The sequence below is a fragment of the Pleurodeles waltl genome, chromosome 12 (genome assembly GCF_031143425.1).
Source record: "Pleurodeles waltl isolate 20211129_DDA chromosome 12, aPleWal1.hap1.20221129, whole genome shotgun sequence".
Taxonomy (NCBI): domain Eukaryota; kingdom Metazoa; phylum Chordata; class Amphibia; order Caudata; family Salamandridae; genus Pleurodeles; species Pleurodeles waltl.
Window position 1 is genome coordinate 492131718 of NC_090451.1, and position 10911 is coordinate 492142628.

The following is a 10911-nucleotide window of genomic DNA, read 5'->3' on the forward strand; positions in this document are numbered from 1 at the left end:
AAGATATAACTTCGAGTCCTCTTAGTTTTTTAATTCAATTCTTTGTTATTCTATTATATAGGCTGATAAAATGAGCTCAACCTGTTGGTAAAAGTCTTACTTGGCAGGGAGCCGAGTCATCTGCAGGTTTTGCATTGTACAGGGAAGGACACAATCAGGCCCACACCTGTCACCATGTTCTACACTGTGTCGATCCATTACAAAAAGCACTCAAGCTTCATTCCTCTATTTGTCCCTCTTGATTCAGTCATGTGTTTGCTCTCATGACAATGAAGAGCTCCTGTGTCTGCTGTGCCAAGAATGATAACCAAAAACCATGGAGCAAAAATAGCCCCAGCTGGCAGTACAAGCCTTACTCAGACACTGCAGACTGCAAGATACTGAAGAAGGAAGGACCCCACTACTAAGGTGCCGACACCAATGCTAGTTATATGTGTAGAAGAATGATAGACTTCACAAAGCCAATAAACACAACTGTCTTTGATTTTTTTGCTGCTTTATAATCTGCAAAGAGTTGTCGATTGCAGTTGCTTTATTGAATCAGAGACATGTTTTGGTATGCTCTTCAGCCCTATTCATATGTTAGGGATATACAATGAATCAACATTAATAACTGTTGCAAAACAAGTCAATTTGTATTGTAGCCTATATAAATAGTTCAGGTTAGTAACTAAGCACAGAACACATGTGACATTCCCTCAGAACACACATAGATGATGGACCTTACGTAGAACTTGAGAAAGTCCAAAATCACTTTCAGACAGCAACTTATCTCTTGTCATTTTAAGAAGTGACATGCTGAATGTTGGTTTGCCCTGAAGAGCTTATAAGCCTGACGGCAAAGTTAGCAACTCATCTTTAGCCCCTGCAGATGCTTCCAGAAATTATACAATTCAAATAAGCGAAATGACTGATTGTCCTTGAATTGAGCTATTTGTAGTCTTTTTTTTACCATTGTCATGCCGGCTGCTGGACTGCAAGTAGGCATCACTGCATTTGTCTACATGTCAGCACACTACATTAGGACGATTTACTGTGGCTGGCCAGGAACATCATTTCTGGTCAAGAATGGCTGCAAGAATCATAATCCATCAAGTCCCTAGCCTGTTCCAGCACTGCTGGCTTATGCAATTTGACGGATATCGGGTCAACGTATTGTATTCTTGGTGCAATGTCCTTTTGATGGGCCCATAGGGTGGTCCTAAACTTAACGACCTGCGTTGCCAATGGTGAACTCATATGTTACATCAGGCAGGGCAGAGCACTGGTCCTGTGTGGAGTGCAATGCTGCTCATATTACATGCACTCACACATCCCTCAGGATCTAAACTGGTGGTGAAGGTTGCCAGATCTTTTGAGAGGCAGGCAACAACAAGCGTTTGGGAAGGCACAAGGCCAGCTTTGATTGCTAGCTATGTGCTCTCAATGGTACCGAATGGCATGTGCTATGCTGTGTGGAGTCCAATGTTGCTCAGAATACCTGCACTCCCGCACCCCTCAGTAGTTGCACTGGCAGTGCAGCTGACCAAGGGTTTTGACAGACAGGCAACAGCAAGCAGTTGGAAAGGCGTAAGGCCAGCTTTGGTTGCTGGCTATATGTTCTCAGTGGCCCCAAATGGCATGTGCTATGTTGTGTGAAGTGCAATGCTGCTCAGATTCCCAGCAGGCATGCACCCCTCAGGAGCTGCTCTGGTGGTGAAGCTGGCCAGAGGTTTTGACAGACAGGTGACAGCAAGCGTCTTGGAAGGCCAAGGCCAACTTTGATTGTTAGTTGTGTGTTCTCAGTGGGCACGAATGACATATGCTATGCTATGTGGCGTGCAGTGCTGCCCAGATTCCAAGAAGTCATGTATCCTCAGGAGCTGCACTGGTGGCGAAGTTTGCTGGAGTTTTGACAGATGGGTGACAGCAAGCATCTGGGAAGGAACAAGGCCAGCTTTAATTGCGAGCTGTTTGTTCTCAGTGTGCACGAGTGGCATATGCTAAGGAGATGTGGGGCCGCAGTGGTAGACCCTCCACACTGTGGGACAGTAAATTATGTGGTGTTTTTAGGTGTCATAGGTGTTACCTTATTGTGCACCTAGGGTTAACGTGTATAACACATTAGGTGGCACATGTTATAAGCTTAACAAGACCAACATATCAATGCTCTCAAAGAAATTCAGTGTGTTGATCTGTAGTGGTTGCCTGAGTGTATGAATATGCCACTGATTACATCCAGGCATAACTTTCTTCTCCCTTCCCAAGTACGCCCTTCAAAAATAGAAAACATAAGATTTGCAAACAGTCCCAGTGGTCATAAGCCCTGTTCTTCCATATTAATTGGTGATGCCGAAAATGGTATGCCGGAAATACCCCTTGCAGCAGAGTTATCCCCAGTGCTTTAGCCCTCCTCCTTCTATTTTTCCGACTCTCTTTTTGTTGCTTTAGGACTCTGAGCACTTTTTCACTCCTAATCAGCGCTAAAGTGTATGTGCTTTCTCCTATAAAACATGGTATGTTTGGCTTACAACTGTCTGAAATATTTATTTTACCTGTAAGTCCCTTGTAAAGTGGTATACCATATACCCAGGGCCTGTAAATTAAATGCTGCTAGTGGGCCAGCAATATTGATTGAGCCACCCACAGAAGTAGCCTTTAAACCCTGTCTCAGACTTGCTATTGCAGGGCCTGCATGTGGAGTTTACTGCCACATTGACTTGGCATTTCAAACTACTTGCTGAGACCTAAACTCCCCTTCTACTACACCTAAGTCACCCCTAAGGTAGGCCATAGTTAGCTCTATGGGTAGGGTGCTGTGTATGTTAAAGGTTGGACATGTACTTTTATGTTTTACATGTCCTAGTAGTGACAAACAGCCTATTTCATTCATTGCTACTGTGAAGGCTGCTCCTTTCATAGATTAGTATTGGGAGTTCCCTTCTATATACTTTTAAGTGGTAATTTCTGAATTGAAATGAGTAGCATTGCTATGTTTGGTATGTTTGGACGTGGTAGTGAGAAATCCTGCTACTGGTGTAGTTTGATTTTTACATTACTATTTTAGAAATACCACTTTAAGGAAGTGGGCTTTGTTTCTCTGTGTTTGGAACTCCAGGTGCTTTCCACGTCTAGGGCAGAGTGACAGCTACACTTTGTGAATAATTTCCAGACAGCCACAACACAGGAGGGGCTGGGTGGGACAGGAGAAACATCTGCATACTGATAGTCTTCCTGGGCTGGGAGAGTGAGAGGTTGTTCACACCTTACACGTCAATAGGCTGTGCCCTGCCCTCACACAAAGGGCTGATTTACCCCCCATTGATGTCTGGAGCCAGGGCTGAGTTGAAAGGGGTTGTATTACACATGAAAGGGTTCTTTAGAAGTCACCCATTGAACAAAGACCCATGACCCATGTTTTAGAGTACCTTTGGAACTGGGACTGAACCTCTGCCAGGACTGATGCTCTCCACAAAGGACTCATATGGCCTGCTCTCCTGTTGTTGCCCTACTACCTGCAAAGTGCTGGGTGACCTAAAGGACTCACTGGATTGCTTCTCTGCCTATTACCCTGCTGCCAGCTGCTCCCTGATTCTGTTTCACTAGGGTACTGCAGTGTTGCCAAGAAAGATCACCATTGGAATCCCCGGTTTTGTGTGCTGGTCAGCCTACATACTGTTGTGTGCCAGGGTCCCCCGAAGTACCCTCCTAAGAGTCCAACACTTGGAGATTGTTGGCTTTGCTACTGGCTTCTGCATGGAGAGTGCTTCTTCTTCCATTTTCTAGCCACCGGGTGCATGGTGAGGACTCTTTTCTCTTTCAGTGCAAGTGGACTTTTTTGACTAGTGTTTGGTAGGCGCCTTAATCTAGGTTATCGCTGGAACGCAATTTTACTATTATCAGCATGTGTGGAGAACCTCATGATTTCACTTTGTTACTCTCTGGGGATCTACAAGAGTCTTCTGCTGAACCAGCATGTGGAGATTGCTTTAACTCCTCCCACTTGCAGGGTGCGTTGTCAGCGCTAAGGCCCAGTGTGTGGTGAGCACTTTTGCGGCCCTTCGTTGGAGGGGCAGACACTGTGGAGAAATTTGTGCCTGCCATCCTCGTAACAGGAAAAGTGCCTGCCGTGCCAGGGCGGGGCTGCACCACAGTGCCTCCAACTCAGAGAAGCAATGAGACCGCCGTACTGCAAGAGACCCCTTCAGAGGAGCCCTGCTCGCTGGACCAGCGTGTCTCCTGGAGTACGCACCCAGATACCCATTTCACCGCAGCCCTTCACCAGCACCAAGAAACAGCAGAAGTCTACGTCGCCACAAGCAAGGCCAGGTGTTGTTCCAGAGAGGTACCGGCCTGCCGTCCATGGTGAAGCAGACCGAACTGCAAGGGCTCAGCAGCTGCACCCCACACACGCAGGCAGCTGACCTGTGACCCTACCTACGGGGAGACCGGGAGAACCTTTCCCGTCCATAGCTACAGTGTTTGTGTATCCTGCTGGGCAGTTGGGACGTGCTGAACATTGCCTTGCCGGACCCGGGGGCCTTCCACCATATACTTTTCCCTCATTCTACAAATAGATGCACAGGTATCCTGTTGCTCTGTATATCTCCATGGTGAATTGTGTACTTCACAGCCCAGGGATATTAGATACATTATTATGGTTGTTTAGGTACTTTGGTCTGTTGCAATTCATGCCTCAGATACTTACTGTTAGAATGCACATTATGTTGGTTATTGCCTAATCAGTGTAATAGAGGCTCAGTCCTGATATGATGTGTCAAATACTTATGATCTATGACATTTGGTCTATGATATATCTACGTAGATTTCTAAAATAATAGATATATTTCCATAAATAATCCATTGTGGAGTCTCTCTTGTGGTGTATTTATTGTGTCACTGGTGTGAGTGTATTGTGCAATTGCTTTATACATTGCCTCTGGGGATAAGCTTGACTGCTCTGCGCCAGCTACCAGGCCATGAGCACAGGTTATATTTGGTGTGTAACTTATTTGCCCTGGCTAGAGTGGTAGGTTCTGCCTGGCTTAGGTGTAGACCCTAGCCAACTAGAAAAAACATTTCTAACATGGTATCACTAGCATGGAGGGGCGTGATCAGGCAAGATGGCCAAAAAGACACCTCCTTCTGAGCTCCTGTCTCTTATACAAATCCTGCATTAATCCTACCTGATTCGTGTCCATCCTTCCCCCTCTTCAACTCGCCTTGAATCCCCATTGGGTTAATGCTGGGGCGTTTTTTGCAGACTTGACTGCTGACCACCATCTTATGGCTGCCTGGTCGGCATGAGACAGGTTTGTCGCAGGTGCGGAGGAGGAGAGTAGCAGCCAGTAGAGCCACTGAGGAACCAGGGAGAGTCAGCACCAGTAGGGCCCCTATCGAGGGGCACTCCCTGAACTGAGCCCAGTTGTGTCAGGGCCTTGGGAGCCAGGCGAGAGAGAGAACCCAGGAGAAAACTGCAGCAGCCGCTGCCCCTAAGCTATGGTATGCCGGGTGGGTTAATGATTGGGGACGCATGCCGCCTGTTGTCGAGGAAGGGCCTGGGACCCTGGAACTGAGGCCCTGGGGGCCAGGTGTAGAAGGAGGATGAAGGGAGGAAGGCAAAAACTGCGGCGGCTGCCTCCCCTGGGCTGTGGTCTGATGGGTACATTTGCAGCTGGAGATGCCATGCCGCCCGCTGCTGAGGCAGGGAAAGGAGCCCTGGAACTGAGACCTTGTGGGCCTGGCGTAGAGGAGGACGGTGAGGAACCTTGCAGCGGCCACCGTCCTGCTTCTGTAGTGCCTTGAGTGGCTTCACGACTGGGGACAGAGCGCCATCCACTGCCAAGCCTGGTCCGGGGCCTGAAATTGAGGCATAGGGTTGCCATCGAGCTCCTGGGACAGTTCTGACTCCCGCTGCAGCCTGGAGGGCTCTGGAGACTGGCCTGGCACTGAGGTCTAAAACCATCATAAGCCTGCAGTTTCTCCATTGTCGGGGCCTAACGGATTACGCTCTCCCCGGGGCCTAGGTAGACAGAGCGTATGGTGAGTGTCCCCCTGCTGCCACTGGGATAAGAGGGAGGTGGTGTGCCATGGCCAATGCTTCCCTGCTGGGAAAAGTACTGTAAGTGGATCCCCTGATGGGGTACTTAGGCGGTGGGACCTGCTTCTTTTGCCTTTTTTACTCCTGAAGTGCGCGCAATCAATGGTGGCAGTGATACCGGTCATCAATCAGGGCGATTGGCCACCGTGGTCTGAAGACAGGAAAATTGGGAAATAATTCCATACAGCTGGAAAACTGAATTCAACCCCCAGTATCTGCACCTAGTGTTGACGTCAGTACAGCGGAGGATCCGTCACACCTACTGTCCTGCAGGGGTTCCCTAGAGGGTTTGTCCACTTGCTTGCACTTGTCTGCGATGGGCAGCGTGTACCCCCCTATTTTTACTGCCCCCTGTCAACTTGGACAGTTCAGACTGCTCGCTGTGAGCTGCTGAAGCAGCCTCTGAGGGACTTAGAGATATCAGTGGGCCTTAATTGGTGCCAGTGTGGTTGGTCCATTGTTGACTGCTCTAGACACTATAGTGAGGAATAAATGCTCCAAAACGGCAAACACAAACAAAATTGTCAAATATACTTATTCGCTGCCGCCTCCTACTCCAGATGGTGATGGAAGAAACTGGGATCCTGCTGGAACTGGGGAGGGGTCTTGTGACTCTACCCCATCGTTGACAGACATCATGGGGGCAATTGAGGGATCCAAAAAGGAAATGGTCAACAGAATTGATGCAGTCGCTATAGACGTAATTCTATTCCACGCAGACCTGCTAAAAGTATACAACAGCCTGGCTATAGCAGAACATAATGTGGATACCCTACAATATGAGGGCCGCTGCTTCCTTACCACCGACCTCCAGAAACTGACAGCATGCCTGGGCAAAAGCACTGAGGACTCTGAGGGATGCCCCAGGAGAATTAACGTCAGTTTTGTGGGTCTTCCAGAGAATGGAGAGGGGCCGTCTACGGAGCTGTTCTTAGAGGACTGGCTAACCACAACTCTTTTACCTAAGAAACTCTCTAAAGTTCTTTACAGTTGAACGGGCCCACAGTGGGTTGGCTCCTCAGACAAAACCTGCCCCCCCCACTCAAGAGTCATAATTGCCGCTTTTTAATTTTCGCTATCATGACACCGTTCTCCAATGGGTCATGGTACAAAGACCTCCACTATTTCAAGGAAAACTGATATCTATATTTCCAGACTATACCCAAAGAGTACATGAGCAGAGAAAGACTTTCCTAGCTGTTAAAAAAACAAATGAGAGATTTGAATCTGAAATACAGCTTTTCCCTGCAAAGCTCTGAGTACATTATGAAGGATCAGTCTCAATCTTTTTCAGCTCCGTGGAAACTAGCGACTGGTTGGACACCCTACAGCAGACCGTAGGTCAGAGCACAAGTCGCTGGGAGCGAGGTCCCTCTGGCGCTCAACATCAGTCTACCCATCCCCAAAGACAAAAAGGGGCGATGGAGGAGTCTGGATGGCAGTCAGCCTTCGGTAAGGATCAAAGTCTGTTCTGATGCCACGCTACGGTCGACAGCCGGGATCCCGGGGCCCGGGGTGTCCCAGCACCACTAGTGACAGCGCAGGCATGGACTGATCCTGAGAGTTCATACATCAATTTGTGAGTACTAAGTACGATGTGACCCCATTTGCACATTGTTCTCCTCTTCCTGGGGCGCATCCAGGTGGAACTGCCTAGCCCATTGAACCTCTCATGTTTATGAGCAGCAATCACTACTGAACTAATGCTAGGGGGGAGGGGGCTAGATGGGTAATAATGTTGTATGTTGCTTACTTCCTTGCCGTGCAGTTATATTGACAGGAGTCTCTAGGTGAGAGCTGAGAGATACAGATGTGGAGCTTGAGTGTTGTTTGCCTCGCACCCTCTCTTGTATCTTCACCTCTAGCGTAGCATATAAGTCTAGTTATTTGTTGTGGGTCTGAGCATAGTTTGCTTTCTATCTTGGGGTAATAGGGTGACTGTGGCAGGCCTTTGGCCGGCATGAAGCTGGGAAGGAGGACATAGCACACCTGCCTACGGGGACGGAGGAGTTGAGAGACTGTTTTATGTTTAAGGGGTTGAAGAGTTGAGGTATTGCTTACTGCTCTTGTGTATAGCAGAGTCAACCACCGCTTTAGGATCACCTCATTGGATAGATGCCAGAGACTCAGATGTGCCTGGTGGGGAGCCTGGGGGAGCTTCCCTAAATTGTCAGATTGTGGACCAGACAACTACATTTATGACATGGAATGACCTTGGTATTGCCCAGCTGGAAAAACATAGGATGGTGCAGGCATATTTTAAACGCTTTTAGGTCTCCATTGCATTCATACAAAAGACACATATTTGGGGAGGCTATATACAATGTCTCCGGAGGTGCTGGAGGCGACAGATATACGCCACCTCATTCTCTGGCTACGGTCAAGGGGTACTAATCTGGGTGGCTCCGGGATACCCTATCTTCACCGGGACCACGTTCTGGACCCTGGTGGCCGGTATATAATCCAATATGGTTTGATGGATGGTCATGAGATTTGTTTGATTAATGTGTATGCACCCAATATTGATTGTCCTGATTTCTACACTACTGTGGCTCAGGCTGCATCCCCTCTCCTAGCGGCCAGTATAATCAGGGGGCTGTGATTGTGTTTTAAATGGCAAAATGTACAGGACCCCACCCGAAAGCACACTAAACCCCATATGACAGAAACACTTAAAAAAATGATGCATAAACTGCACCACAGTGAGGTCTGGAAGGTCCAGCACCCACATGCTAAGCAGTTCTCGTGCTACACTCCCACTGCAGGTACCCTTAGCTGGTTGGACTATTACTTGATTTCTGGTGCTTTGGCTTCCTGGGTTTCCAGCATTGCCTATCTGCCTCGCTATCTATCGGACCATTGCCCTGTTCCTTTAACTCTTGGAAAAGGAAATGGTTGGCCGCAGATCCAACTCTGGCCTTTCTGTGCGGAGGCACTGATGGCCACACAGTTGCAAACACTCTACCGCCCTATTTCCAGGAGAACTAGGGCACCTCAAACAGTAGGGCAATGGACTGGGAAGCGATGAAGTCTGTCCTCCACACGGTCTGCCTTAAGATGACATACAGGGTCCAACATCAGCTCGAGAGAGACATTCAGGTACGCGAGCGAGATCTGGGTGCTACGAAAAAGGACCTACCTAAATCCCAAAAGACTACAGTAATGGCGAGATACCCCTAAATCCTTATTAGATGATTGGTGTAAACTAGAAAAGCACACATTCACAGTGTTTTGTCAGCGTCTCCATGCAGAGGGAGACAAGACTGGAACGATGTTGGGCAGACTGATCAAAAGAGAGGAATCCCGAACCCCTAGCCTCACTATGACCGACCATACTAGGCACCTAGTTTGCACCCACAGGCCATAAACAAGGTTTTCCATTCTTATTTCAGTGTCATTTATGCAGACTAAACACCAATCTGATCAAGCAACATCATAGCTTATTTGTTGCAGATTATTTTTCCCTGCATTGCCTCTGATGATCGGGATAACCTAGATAGACCTATTATACGTCAGGAGGTCCTGGTTGAGATCTGAGCCTTGAAAACATTCAAAACAAAGGGGAGGGACGTCCTCCGTGTGAAGTTTTATCGTAGAAATGCAGACACCCTGGCAGATAAATGGTTAGAGGTCTATGAGGAGGCCCTACAGTGAGGACACTTTTCACCTATACTCCTGGAAACCCTAATAGTAATGGTCCTCAAACCCAGTAAGGATTCCACCATGCCCTTTGCATATAGGCCTATTTCTATTTCAGACATTTGTAGGAAGCTGGCCTGGTGTGTGGTGAGTACCTAAGGTACTTACACCTTATACCATGTCCAGGTGTCCTGTATTAGTGTAGTGTAGGCAGTGTCTAGAAACCAGGCTCTCTAGAGGTAGCTGTGGATAAGCAGCCAAGGCTTAGCTAGGAGACATGCAAAGCTCATGCAATACCACTGTAGTCACACAGCACTTACACACATAAAAGAAAAGACTCAGGCAGTCATTATGAACAGACCGCCATGGTGATGATGAACAGAAGACCGCCATTGGCGGTGAACAGAAACCCACCATATAATGAACCAAAAATCTGATTCCGACAAAAATCACCAGTCCACCAGTTTCCGCCAGGACCTTGTCGGTGGAAATGCTGGACCTCCCACCCTGCCACCGCCAAGCACACCCACACCCCACCCTCCAAATAATGATGCACAAATCCCCTTGGCGGTCAGTGGAAGCCGACTGACCACTGGCAGTGCAGACCGCCACGGACGGCAAGTTGACCCAACAGTAAGAAGTGCACACATTGGATAAGTTAGAAACCCACACACCTGACACACATCCACAACACCATAAAACACTCACAGACACACCCCACAATCCTTTGCAACGAAAGTAGGCCAACAAAGACAGAGATCACCAGAAGCAGACACCGAACACCACAATCCACAATACTTACACCCAACCACAGAAGAGCACCCTCACCGAGATCCACACCAGACACCATTCACGACACCCACCATGGCAAATCCTAAACACCCACGCTTCACAGAAAGGGAGCTAAGGACCATGGTGAGCGAGATCATGAAGGTCGAGCCACAACTATTCGGGGCTCAGGTGCAGCACACACCCATCGCCAGGAAGATGGAGCTATGGCAGACAACTGTGTGAGACACCATCCACGCACCAGGGATGACATACGCAAGAGATGGAATGACCTGCGGGGGGAGGTCAGGGCCATGGCATCCAGGCACCACATTGCAGTCCAGAAGACTGGGGGAGGACCTCCACCAACACCACCTGACTACACTGACTGGGAGGAAAAGGTACTGGCCATCCTGCACCCTGAA